Source organism: Pan paniscus, chromosome X, assembly GCF_029289425.2.
Source record: "Pan paniscus chromosome X, NHGRI_mPanPan1-v2.0_pri, whole genome shotgun sequence".
Taxonomy (NCBI): Eukaryota; Metazoa; Chordata; class Mammalia; order Primates; family Hominidae; genus Pan; species Pan paniscus.
In genome coordinates, this window is record NC_073272.2 from 64,865,713 (window position 1) to 64,879,700 (window position 13,988).

The following is a 13,988-nucleotide window of genomic DNA, read 5'->3' on the forward strand; positions in this document are numbered from 1 at the left end:
CACGAAATCATTTCAAGGTCAAGCTCCCAAGGACATGAAAAAAGATGAGAAGGAAACTTCATCCAGGTTTTTTGTTTGTTTGTTTATTTTTGGTTTTGTTTTTGTTTTCAGGGAAGTGTAGCATAGTTTGTAACTGACCAGTTTGCTAGGCCATCTTGAACAGCAGGCTTACAGGGGTCCTAGGCCCATGTTCTATCCTAAGGGACCCCTCTTTCTGACAGAAAGATACAGAAAGAAAAATTCATACCACAAAGTACAACATATTCACTACAGCTTAAGACTAGCCTCTTGAATCCTTTTTCTTATTAATTAAAACTGTACAGAGGAGATAAACAGTGATTTTTATCATTCCTTTAACCAGTTTGCTGACTGATAAGAAATTCATACCCTTTTGCTGGCTTGCCAGTCTTCTGGGTTTTCCTTCCCTGAGCGACCCTGGCAACCCAGCCCGCTACACCATTGCCCTGGGGGCCAAGCCACAACACAAAGGAAAATCATGGAACCAAAAGCAAAACTCTCAGTTTTGCAAGTTGTCCCCAAGTGGACTGCCTGGGGAAGCTAGATTAACATTTTCCATTCCAGCCAGAGCAAAATACATGTGGCAAAACAGATATTAGCCACTCTGCTTAGCACCCAATATCGAACTGGCAAGACTTAAATTTGCCCCAGGTTGTGTCCTGTCATCTTTAATTTATTCGAAGTGGATTGAAGGAGTTTCAACATGTGTTCTCTGGGCAAGATGGTCACCCTGAGTAACAGAAAATATACAAAAGAGAAAGGAGAGGAAGGGAGAGAAGCATTGCCTGTGACAGAGTGGGAAAGGCAAGGAGCTCAGGGAGGCCAGAGAAAGGCCCACGTATTGCAGCAACACTGAATCAAAAGTCCAGGTTTGTCAGTAGCAAAGAGACCTCTTCCACCAGTTCCATTAGCTCTCAAGTTTCCCCCTTTGGGAAGAAGCAAAGCTCCCATGTCCCATGACCCTGTACATGCCAAATCCTGTCATCCACAGACATCAGCAAAGAGTGCAAGGCAAATTAATCCAAAAAGAATAGGAGTTAACATCTCATACTGCCAAACCCACTCTTAGCCAAAAGGGACTTTACTGAGAAGGGGGGCCTCCACCCCCCTAAATATTTGGAAGGACTATAATGTTCCTAAGTTGGGCCCTGAACCCAAGTTCGGTCAAGCATTTTTGCCTTTTATTAAGAGGGGTCTTTAACTCTCTCTGTCTTAGAAGAGACTCCAACTCCTCTAAGTTGAACCTCTAACCCAATCCCATTCTTTACCCAGGTACCCCACCACTTACCCAAAGTCAGCCAATTGGTGCTGCAGTCTATTTCCTTTCAGCCAAGGGTCTCCTCAGTATCGTCCCTTTGGGGTTCATCAGAAAGATGTTACCAGAATGGGGTCCCAATCTAGACCCCACGAGAGAGTTCTTGGATTTTGTGCAAGAAAGAATTTTAGGTGAATCCATACAGTAAAGTGAAAGCAAGTTTATTAAGAAAGTAAAGGAATAAAAGAATGGCTACTCCATAGACAGAATAGCCTGACTTTTTTAAGGCCTATTGTACAATGTGGTAGATATAGCTAATAATCGAGTACTACACATTTCAAAATCACTGAAAGTAACTTCAAATGTTTCCATTACTAAAATTGTTAGCGATTTGAGGTGATGGGCATGTTCATTCACTTGACTTAATTATTCCACGTTATATTTAAAAATCACATCACTTTCTATTCCACAAGTAGATACAATTATTGTTTTTCAATATATAATTTAAAATTAACTAGAAGGGTATTGATAGCGTGCATGATTCTCTAGTACAAAAGTGATTCTAAAGTTGGAGAAACAGATAAAAGATCTTTTTGAAAATTAATCAGAAACCATTTCTTACATAATTTGAAAATATCTATTAAGTTCCTTCTGGATACATAGTAATGTTCTAGCTTTCTGCCACCAGCTCACATTCTCTGTCTTCACAACAATCCTTAGTACTCACAAGGGGATATTTGGCATTCAAAAATGTTTTGGGTGTCATTACATGTGAGATGGGTCTTTTAAAGACAGCAGATGAATCAGTCTTGTTTTTTATCTGACTTACCACTTTGTACCTTTTATGTGGGATATTTACACCATTTACACATTCAAGGTTAATATTGATATGTGAGGTTTTGATCCTATCCTGAAGTTGCTAGCTGATTGTTTTATAGTTTCTATTGTATTGTTGCTCTAATAGAGTCTTTGGACTGTGTAGTTAAGTGTTATTTTTTTTTTCTTGTAGCAGGTATTATTTTTTCATTTTCGTGTTTAGAACTCCCATAAGGCTCTCTCATAAGGGTAGGCTAGCAGTAATTATGTACACAAACTGTGTACAAAATCTACAGGAAATGAATAAATTTCTGGAAACTCACAACCTTCCAAGATTGAATCAGGAAGAAATGGAAACTCTGAAGAGACCAATATTAAATTGGACAATTGAATCACTAATTTAAAAACCCACCAACCAAATGAAGTCCTGGAACAGATAGATTCACAGTTGAATTCCATTAGACATACAAAGAAGAGTTGGTACCAATTCTACTGAAACTATTCCAATAAATTGAAAAGGAGGGAACTCCCTTTTAACTCACTCTACAAAGCCAGAATTACACTGATGCCAAAATCAGGCAAAGACACAAGGAGAAAATAAAACTCTATGCCAATATCTCTGAAGAACATAAGGCAAAAGTGCTCAAGAAAATACTAGCAATCTGAATCTGGCAGCACATCAAAAACTTAATTTTCCATGCTCAAGTAGGCTTTATTCCTGGGATACAAGGTTGGTTCCACACATGCAAACCAATAAATACGATTCACCACATAAACAGAACTAATAACAAAAACCATAAAATCATCTCAATATATGCAGGAAAAATCTTTCAATAAAATCCAACATCTCTTTATGACAAAAACCCTCAACAAAATTGGCGTTGAAGGAAAATATCTCAAAATAATAAGAGCCTTCTATGACAAACCTACAGCCAGCATCATACTGAATGGACAAAAGTTGAAAGTATTCTTCATAAGAACTGGAACAAGACAAGAATGCCCGCACTTTTACTCAACATAGTACTGAAAGTCCTAGCCAGAGCAATAAGGCAAGAGAAAGAAATAAACGGCTTCCAAATAGTAAAAGAAGTCAAATCATCTTTCTTTCCTGACAAGGAATCTATACCTAAAGAAACCCCTAAAGACTCCATTAAGAAGCAGGGAAAAGATGGCCAACTACACACAACCAGGAGCAACAATTGCCACCAAGAGACTAGGACTAGGATTACTAGCACACTTCTAACAGATCTCCAGAGGGAAGGCATAGAGAATGGACAGAGGGAAGACACTGAAGCTGGGCTGAAGTGGGAGGAAGCTGAGAACACTGCATGGGTCTACAGTGCACCAGGACTCATTTCTGGCCCCCAGTGACTTTGGGGAAATGGGTGAATTGAACTGGGAAAAAGCAAGTTGCTCTCACCACAGGCCTCTGGAATTCTGGCAAGAGAAGACCCCTCAAACATCACAGACACTTGAGTTGGCAAAGAGAGCTGCTTAGAGAAGTGGTAAGGGCAGCATGTCAGTTGATATTGGTCCCAGAGTATTTGTTGCAGGAGCATCTGTAGCAGAGCATGGCCAGCGATGCCTATCCTCCTAGGCTCAATTTGCTCCCTTAGGAGATTTTAGCCCTAGGGGAAATGTCAGACCTGAACTCTACAGGGTGATCTTGCTCATCAGACAAGGCCAGTCTGACCTGAGCACCCCTTGGTGTGCTGGGGTTTCCTGGGACCCCAGCCTGGATTTGCCTGTTTGCAGTGCTTTGGGGGCTCAGATCATAGCTCTTGCAATGATGAACCATGCCTGACTGGCAGAGAGCTCAAGTGGGGTGGCCCCCATGATCACACACAAGCCCACCCACTTCCTCTCTACACTGCAGCTTCCCCAGGCCCATGGCCACCCCCTGCATTGCTTTTCTGGCATGGTGGGGGGCTGGGTTTTGGCTTTAATGTTCTGATAGAGCATGTGTGCACACACACCCTGACCTGTCACTACTGCTGGTGGGAGTGCACTTCACCCCCACAACCAACATACCACCATTGCAGTCAGAGCCTTGATGGGCACAGAGCCCACCAGCACCCCAAACCCCTACCAGTGACCCGTTCCTGCACCAACACTGCTGCCAGAGTGAAACAAGTGAAAGAGAACAGTGAACCTTCCCTCATGTGAGTGACCACCCTTACCTCCATGAATGCACAGAGGGATCTCACAGAATGGCACCTGCCAGCTCCTTGCTTCTGTGCTAACACCACCACCAGAACAACCACTTACACAGTTGCCAGTGGGGGCATCCTGATTACTTGAGCCATGCTGCCTCCACTACTGCTGTGAACACCCACACATACACATGTATCTCAGCATCTGATGGCACCCTGCCACGGCCAACAATCATGCACCACATTGTCCTAACACTGCCACTGCTGCTGACACATGCAAAATGGATCCTGCTGCCACCACCCTATGAAACACTCTGGCTAGGACCACCCATCAGACTGTAGTTACCAGTGGTCTGGCAGCACCTCCACTCCCCAATGCAGTGGGTTTCTAACCTCAAGGAGCCAAAGAACAAAGTTAGGGCCCAACACAGGTCTCCCAGATTTAGAGCAGGCAGTTCAGGAGTTAGGAGCTTAGCCATGGTTCCCTAAAATCTTCCAGAAATGAAGCAAATCAACTGAACCTACCTTATATCACAATCACACCCTCAAGGTCACCAATTAGGATAAAAGAAAAAAACTCATCCAAAGGATAGCAACTTCAAGTATTGAAGGAACATCAACCCACAAAGATAAGAAAGAACCAGTACAAGGACTGTGACAACTCAAAAAGCCAGAGTGCCTTCTTTCCTCAAATGACCAAACTATCTCTCCAGCAAGGGTTCTGAACAAGGCTGAAGTAGCTGAAATGACAGAAATAAAATTCAGAATATGAATAGGAACAAAGATCCTTGAGATGCAGAATATGTTGAAACCCAATCTAAGGAAGCTAAAAATCACAATAAAATGGCCCAGGAGCTTACAGACAAAATAGCCAGAATAGAAAAGAATGTAACCCACCTGATAGAGCTAAAAAAACACACTACAAGAATTTTATAATGCAATCAAAAGTATTAATAGCAGAATAGACCAAGCTGAGGAGAGAATCTCGGAGCTTGAAAACTGGCTTTCTGAAATAAGACAGTCAGACAAGAATAGAGAAAAAAGAATGAAAAGGAACAAATAAAACCTCTGAGAAATATAGAATTATGTAATAAGCCCAATACTATGACTCATTGGTGTCTCTGAATGAGATGGGGAAAATGGAAGAAACATGGAAAACATATTTCAGAATATCATCCATGAGAACTTTCCCAATGTAGATACAGAGGCCAACATTCAAATTAAAGAAATGTAGAAAACCCCAGTAACATACTTCACATGAAGATCATCCCCAAGACATATAACCATCAGATTTTCCAAGGTCAAAATGAAAGAAAAAATGTTAAAGTCAGCTATAGAGAAAGGTCAGGTCACCGACAAAGAGAAGCCTATCAGACTAAGAGTGGACCTCTCAGCTGAAATCATACAAGCCAGAAGAGACTAGGGACCAATATTAAACATTTTTAAAGAAAAGAAATTTGATCCAAGAATTTCATGTCTGGCCAAACTAAACTTCATAAGCAAAGGAAGAATAAGAGCGTTTTCAAACAATCAAATACTGAGGGAATTAGTTACCACCAGACCTGCCTTACAACAACTCCTGAAAAAAACACTAAATACGGAAAGGAAAGACTGTTACCAGCCACTACAAAAGCACACTTAAGTACACAGATCAGTGACCCTATAAAGCAACCACAAAAAAAAAAAAAAAATCTGGATAATAACCAATGAACATCATGATGACAGGATCAAATCCACATATATCAGTACTAACTTTGAATGTAAACAAGATAAATTCCCCAATTAAATGGCACAGAGTGGCTATCTGAATGTATACAAGCTAAATTCCCCAATTAAATGTCACAGAGTGGCTACCTGGATAAAGAACCAAGACCCAATAGTATGCTGTCTTCAACAGACCAGTCTCACATGGAATGACAAACACAGGCTAAAAATAAAGGTATAGAGAAAGATCTACCAAGCAAATGAAAGGCAGAAAAAAAACAGGGGTTGCAGTCCTAATTTCAGAAAATGACAGACTTTAAACCAACAAAGATCAAAAAATGACAAAGAAGGGCATTACATGATGGTAAAGGGTTCAGTTCAACAAGGAGACCTAACCATCTTAAATATGTATGCACCCAACACAGGAGCACCTGGATTTAGAAAGCATATTCAGGACTTGAACTCAGCACTGGATCAAATGGGGCTGATAGACATCTACAGAACTCTTCACCCCAAAACAACAGAATGTAGATACGTTATTCTCATCTCCACATGGCACATACTCTAAAATCGACCTCGTAATTGGACATAAAACACTCTTTAGCAAATGAAAAACAACTGAAATCATAACAACCACTCTCTTGGAACACAGCACAATATAATTAGAAGTCAAGACTAAGAAAATAGCTCAAAATCATAAAACTACATGGAAATTGAATAACCTGCCCCTGAATTACTTTTGAGTAAATAACAAAAGGCAGAAATCAACAAGTTCTTTGAAACTAATGAGAACACAGATACAACATACTGCAATCTCTGGGACAAAGCTAAGGTAGTACTAAGAGGAAAATTTATAGCACTAAATGCCCACATCCAAAAATTAGAAAGATCTCAATTTAACAACCTAACATCACAACTAAAGGAACTAGAGAACAAAGAGCAGAGCAAACCAACCCAAAGCTAACAGAAGACAAGAAATAATCAAAATCAGAGCTGAATTGCAGGAGACTAAGACAAAAAAAAAAAAATTCAAAAGACCCAGGAATCCAAGAGTTTGTTTTTTAGAAAAGTTAATAAAATAGGTACATGACTAGCTAGACTAACAAAGAAGAAAAGGAAGACATTCCAAATGAATACAATTAGAAACAACAAAGGAGATACTACCACTTACCCCACAGAAATACAAATAACCATCAGAGAATATTATAAACACCTCTATGGAAACAAACTAGAAAATCTAGAAAAAATGGATAAATTCCTGGACACATACACCCTCCCAAAACTGAACCTGGGAGAAATTGAATCCCTCAAGAGACCAATATTAAGTTCTGAAGTTGGTTCAGTAATAAATGGCCTACAAACAAATTTAAAAAAAAATAAAGCCCAGTACCATACTGATTCAGTCAAGCTCTGCCCAGATGTATAAATAAGAGCTGGTACCATTCCTACCAAAACTATTCAAAATAATTGAGGAGGAGGGACTCTTTCCTAACTGATTCTATGAGGACAGCATCATCCTGATGACTCTGAAGAGAGCAGCGGACCTCCCAGCACAGCTTTTGAGCTCTGCTAAGGGTCAGACTGCCTCCTCAAGTGGGTACCTGACACCTGTGTATTCTGACTAGGAGATACCTCCCACTAGGGGCCGACAGACACATCGTACAGGAGAGCTCTGGCTGGCATCTGGCAAGTGCCCCTCTGGGACGTAGCTTCCAGAGGAAAGATCAGGCAGCAACCTTTACTGTTCTGTAGCCTCTGCTACTGATACCCACGCAAACAGGGTCTGGAGTGGACCTCAAGGAAATTGCAGCAGACCTGCGGCAGAGGGGCCTGACTTTTAGAAGGAAAACTAACAAACAAACAGAAAGGAAGAGCACATCCACTCAGAGACCCCATCCAAAGGTCACCAACATCAGAGACCAAAGGTAGATAAAACCACAAAGATGGGGAGAAACCAGTGCAAAAAGGCTGAAAATTCCAAAAACCAGAACACCTCAAATTTACAAGAAAAAAACAACCCCATCAAAAAGTGGACAAAGGATATGAACAGACAATTCTCAAAAGAAGACATTTATGCAGCCAACAGACACATGAAAAAATGCTCATCATCACTGGCCATCAGAGAAATGCAAATCAAAACCACAATGAGATACCATCTCACACCAGTTAGAATGGCGATCATTAAAAAGTCAGGAAACAGCAGGTGCTGGAGAGGATGTGGAGAAATAGGAACACTTTTACACTGTTGGTGGGACTGTAAACTAGTTCAACCATTGTGGAAGTCAGTGTGGCGATTCCTCAAGGATCTAGAACTAGAAATACCATTTGACCCAGGCATCCCATTACTGGGTGTATACCCAAAAGATTATAAATCATGCTGCTATAAAGACACATGCACACGTATGTTTATTGTGGCACTATTCACAATAGCAAAGACTTGGAACCAACCCAAATGTCCATCAATGATAGACTGGATTAAGAAAATGTGGCACATGTACACCATGGAATACCATGCAGCCATAAAAAACGATGAATTCATGTCCTTTTTAGGGACATGGATGAAGCTGGAAACCATCATTCTCAGCAAACTATCGCAAGGACCAAAAACCAAACACTGCGTGTTCTCATAGGTGGGAATTGAACAATGAGAACACTTGGACACAGGAAGGGGAATATCACACACCGGGGCCTGTGGTGGGGTGGGGGGAGTGGGGGGATAGCATTAGGAGATATACCTAATGTAAATGACGAGTCAATGGGTGCAGCACACCAACATGGCACATGTATACATATGTAACAACCCTGCACGTTGTGCACTTGTACCCTAGAACTTAAAGTATAATTAAAAAATAATCAAAAATAAAATTTCTAGGCATAAAAAAATAAGCTAAGGAGAAATAAAATCTTTTACAGGGAAGCAAATGCTGAGCGATTTTGTCACTACCAGGCCTGCCTTACAAGATATCCTCAAGGTAGCACTAAACATGGAAAGGAACAGCCAGTACCAGCCACTCCAGAAACATACCAAATTGTGAAAAACATTGACACTATGAAGAAACTGCATCAACCAATGGGCAAAATAACCAGCTAGCATCATAATGACAGGATAAAATTCAAACATAACAATATTAACCTTAAATGTAAATGAGATAAATGCCCCAATTAAAAGACACAGGCTGCCAAATAGGATAAAGAGTCAAGACCCATCAGTGTCCTGTATTCAGGAGACCCATCGACATGCAAAGACACACATAGGCTCAAAATAAAGGGATGGAGGAATATTTACCAAGCAAATGGCAAGCAAAAAAAAAAAGCTGGAGTTGAAACCCTAATCTCTGATAAAACAGACTTTAAACCAACAAAGATCAAAAGAGGAAAAAGAAGAGCATTATATAATGGTAAAGGGATCAATGCAACGAGAAGAGCTAACTACCCTAAATATATATGCACCCAATACAGGAGCATCAAGATTCATAAAGCTAGTTCTTAGAGACCTACAAAGAGACTTAGACTACCACACCATAATAGTGGGAGACTTTAACACCCCACTGTCAATATTAGACAGATCAATGAGACAGAAAATTGACAAGGATATTCAGGACTTGAACTCAGCTCTGGACCAAGTGGACCTAATATACATCTACAGAACTCTCCACCCCAAATCAACAGAATATACAATCTTCTCAGTACCACATCACACTTATTCTATAATTTACCACGTAATTGAAAGTAAAACGCTCCTCAGCAAATGCAAAAGAATGGAAATCATAACAGTCTCTCAGACCACAGTGCAATCAAACTAGAACTCAGGATCAAGAAACTCACTCATAACCACACAACTACATGGAAACTGAACAACCTGCTGCTAAATGACTCCTGGGTAAATAACAAAATGAAGGCAGAAATAAAGATGTTCTTTGAAACCAATGAGAACGAAGACACAATGTACCAGAATCTCTCAGACACATTTAAAGCACTGTGTAGAGGGAAGTTTATAGCACTAAATGCCCACAAGAGAAAGCAGAGAAGATGTAAATTTGACACGCTAACATCAAAATTTAAAGAACCAAAGAAGCAACAGCAAACAAATTCAAAATGTAGCAGAAGACAAGAAATAACTAAGACCAGAGCAGAACTGAAGGAGATAGAGGCACTAAAAACCCTTCAAAAAATCAATGAATCCAGGAGCTGTTTTTTGAAAAGATCAACAAAATAGATAGCCAGACTAATAAAAAAGAAAAGAGAGAATAATCAAATAGATCAAATAAAAAAATTATAGGGTATATCACCACTGATCCCACAGAAATACAAACTACTATCAAAGAATACTATAAACACCTCTATGCAAATGAACTAGAAAATCTAGAAGAAATGGATAAATTCCTAGACACACACCCTCCCAAGTCTAAACCAAGAAGAAGTTGAATTCCTGAATAAACCAATAACAAGTTCTAAAATTGAGGCATTAATTCATAGCCTAACAACCAAAAAAAAAGTCCAGGAACAACATATGGATTCACAATGAAATTCTACCAGAGTGACAAAGAGGATCTGGTACCATTCCTTCTGAAACTATTCCAAACAATAGAAAAAGAGGGAATCCTCCCTAACTCATTTTATGAAGCCAGCATCATCCTGATACCAAAACCTGGCAGAGACACAACAAAAAAAGAAAATTTCAGGCCAATATCCCTGATGAACCTCAAGGTGAAAATCCTCAATACAATACTGGCAAACCGAATCCAGCAGCATATCACAAAGCTTATCCAACGCCATCAAGTCAGCTTCATCCCTGGGATGCAAGGCTGGTTCAACATACACAAATCAATAAATGTAAACCATCACATAAACAGAAGCAATCACAAAAACCTCATGATTATCTCAATACTCAAAATTCAACACCCCCCATGGTAAAAACTCTCAATAAAGTGGGTATTAATTGAATGTATCTCAAAATAATAAGAACTATTGATGACAAACCCACAGCTAATGGGCAAAAACTGGAAGCATTCTCTTAGAAAATCAGCAAAAGACAAGGATGCTCTTTCTCACACCTCCTATTCAACACAGTATTTGCAGGTCTGGCCAGGGCAATCAGGCAAGAGAAAGAAAAAAAATTGTATTGAAATAGGAAGAGAGGAAGTCAAATTGTCTCTGTTTGCAGATGACATAATTTTATATTGAGAAAACTGCATCGTCTCAGCCCCAAATCTCCTTAAGCTGATAAGCAACTTCAGCAAAGTCTCAGGATACAAAATCAATATGCAAAAATTACAAGCATTTCTATACACCAATAACAGACAGCCAAATCGTGAGTGAACTCCCGTTCACATTTGCTACTAAGAATATAAAATACATAGGAATACAACTTACAAGGGATGTGAAGGACCTCTTAAAGGATAACTATAAACCACTGCTCAAGCATATAAGAGGGAACACAAACAAATGGAAAAACATTCCATGCTCAAGGATAGAAAGAATCAATATCATGAAAATGGCCATACTGCCTAAAGTAATTTATAGATTCAATGCTATCCCCATCAAGCTACCACTGACTTTCTTCACAGAATTGGGAAAAAAAACTACTTTAAACTTTAAATGGAATCAAAAAAGAGCATGCATAAACAAGACAATCCTGGGCAAGAAGAAAAAAGCTGGAGGCATCATGCTACCTGACTTCAAACTATACTACAAAGCTACTGTAACCAAATAGCATGGTACTGGTACCAAAACAGATATATAGACAAATGGAACAGAACAGAGGCCTCAGAAATAACACCACACATCTACAACCATCTGATCTTTGACAAACCTGACAAAAACAAGCAATAGGGAAATCTTTCCCTATTTAATAAAAGGTGTTGGGAAAACTGGCTAGCCATATGCAGAAAACTGAAACTGGACCCCTTCCTTACACCTTATACAAAGATGAACTCAAGATGGAACAATGACTTAAAAGACCTAGGACTGTAAAATCCTAGAAGAAAGCCTGGGCAATACCATTCAGGACATAGGCATGGGCAAAGACTTCATGTCTAAAACACCAAAAGCAATGGCAACAAAAGCCAGAATTTACAAATGGGATCTAATTAAACTAAAGAGCTTCTGCACAGCAAAAGAAACTATCATCAGAGTGAACAGGCAGCCTGCACAATGGGAGAAAAAAATTGCAATCTATCCATCTGACAAAGGGCTAATATCCAGAATCTACAAAGGACTTAAATAAATTTACAAGAAAAAACAAACAACCCCATCAAAAAGTGGGTGAAGGATATGAACAGATACTTCTCAAAAGAAGACATTTATGCAGCTAACAGACGTATGAAAAAATGCTCATCATCACTGGTCGTTAGAGAAATGCAAATCAAAACCACAATGAGATAGCATCTCACGTGAGTTGGAATGGCAATCATTAAAAAGTTGGGAAACAACAGATGCTGGAGAGGATGTGGAGAAATAGGAACACTTTTACACTGTCAGTGGGAATTTAAATTAGATCAACCATTGTAGAAGACAGTGTGGTGATTCCTCAAGAATCTAGAACCAGAAATAACATTTGACCCAGCAGTCTCATTACTGGGTATATACCCAAATGATTATAAATTATTCTACTATAAAGACACATGCACAATTATGTTTATTGTGGCACTATTCACAATAGCAAAGACTTGGAACCAACCCAAATGTCCATCAATAATAGACTGGATAAAGAAAATGTGGCACGTATACACCATGGAATACTATGCAGCCATAAAAAAATGATGAGTTCATGTTTTTGCAGGGACATGGATGATGCTGGAAACCATCATTCTCAGCAAACTATCACAAGATCAGAAAACCAAACACTGCATGTTCTCATTCATAAGTGGGAGTTGAGCAATGAGAGCACATGGACACAGGGATGGGAACATCACACACCAGGGCCTGTCCCAGGGGTGGGAGGCTAGGGGAAGGATAACATTGGAGAAATACCTAATGTAGGTGACGTGTTGATTAGTGCAGCAAACCACCATGGCATGTGTATACCTATGTAACAAAACTGCACATTCTGCACACGTATCCCAGAACTTAAAGTATAATTTAAAAAAAAAAGAAAAAGAAAAAGAAAATAAGGGAAGTGATAGCCCACGGGTATAGGTTTCTTTTCGGGGGTGATAAAATCTTTTTGGAATTAAATAGTGATAATAGTTTTACAATTCTCTATATACTAAAACTCACTAAGCTTTATACATGCATATGTTTTTACTGTGCTTCACTTCCTTATGTTTCCCAGATGCTACCTTTTTTACAAATTGAAGGTTTGTAACAATCCTGTGTTGAGCAAGTCTATTGGCACCATTTTTCCAACAATGTATGCTCACTTCATGTCTCTGCGTCACATTTTGGTTATTCTCACAGTATTTGAAACTTTTTCACTATCATTGTATCTGTTATGGTGATCTGCGATAAGAGATCTTTGTTTTTGTTTTTGTTTTCTGGGATAGGGTCTCGCTCTGTTACACAGGCTGGATTGCAGCGGCACGATCATGGCTCACTGCAGCCTTGACCTCCTAGGCTCAAGTGATCCTCCCACCTCAGCCTGCCAAGTAGCTGGGACTACAGGTGCGCGCTTCCACGCCCAGCTAATTTGTGTGTGTGTGTGTGTGTGTGTGCGTATGGGATTTCACCATGTTGCCCAGGCTGGTCTCAAACTCTTGAGCTCAAGCTATCTGCACCCCTGGCCTCCTTCTTAGTGCTCAGATTACAGACATGATCCACTGTGTGTGGGCGATAAGTGATCTTTGATATTACAATTGCTATTGTTTTGGGATGCCATGGACTGCACCCATATACGACAGGGTACTTAATAAATGTGTGTGTTCTGAAACACACAACAAAAACAAAAACAGAGATCACTTCCTCTACTAACCAACTGTTCCCTCATATCTCCCCCTCTTTTTGGGCATCCCTATTCTCTGAGGCAAAACAGTGTTGATGTTAGCTCAATTAATAATCCTACAATTAGTGTTCAAGTGAAAGGAAGAGTCAGTCGCATGTCTCTA

The 13,988-nt window shown here is 39.8% G+C and overlaps 1 protein-coding gene across 5 annotated transcripts in view; it reads left to right on the forward strand.

Moving 5' to 3' along the window:
• The window catches only part of ZC3H12B (zinc finger CCCH-type containing 12B), a 461,192-nt gene that overhangs the window by 294,821 nt on the left and 152,383 nt on the right, over positions 1-13,988 (forward strand). The window contains exon 3 of one of the 5 annotated variants that reach the window (XM_063601966.1): positions 13,431-13,548. The exons of the other annotated variants lie outside the window; for them this stretch is intronic. The gene's annotated coding sequence lies outside the window, so the exon portion shown is untranslated. The remainder of the gene's footprint in view (positions 1-13,430; positions 13,549-13,988) is intronic. 5 annotated transcript variants of the gene reach the window in all.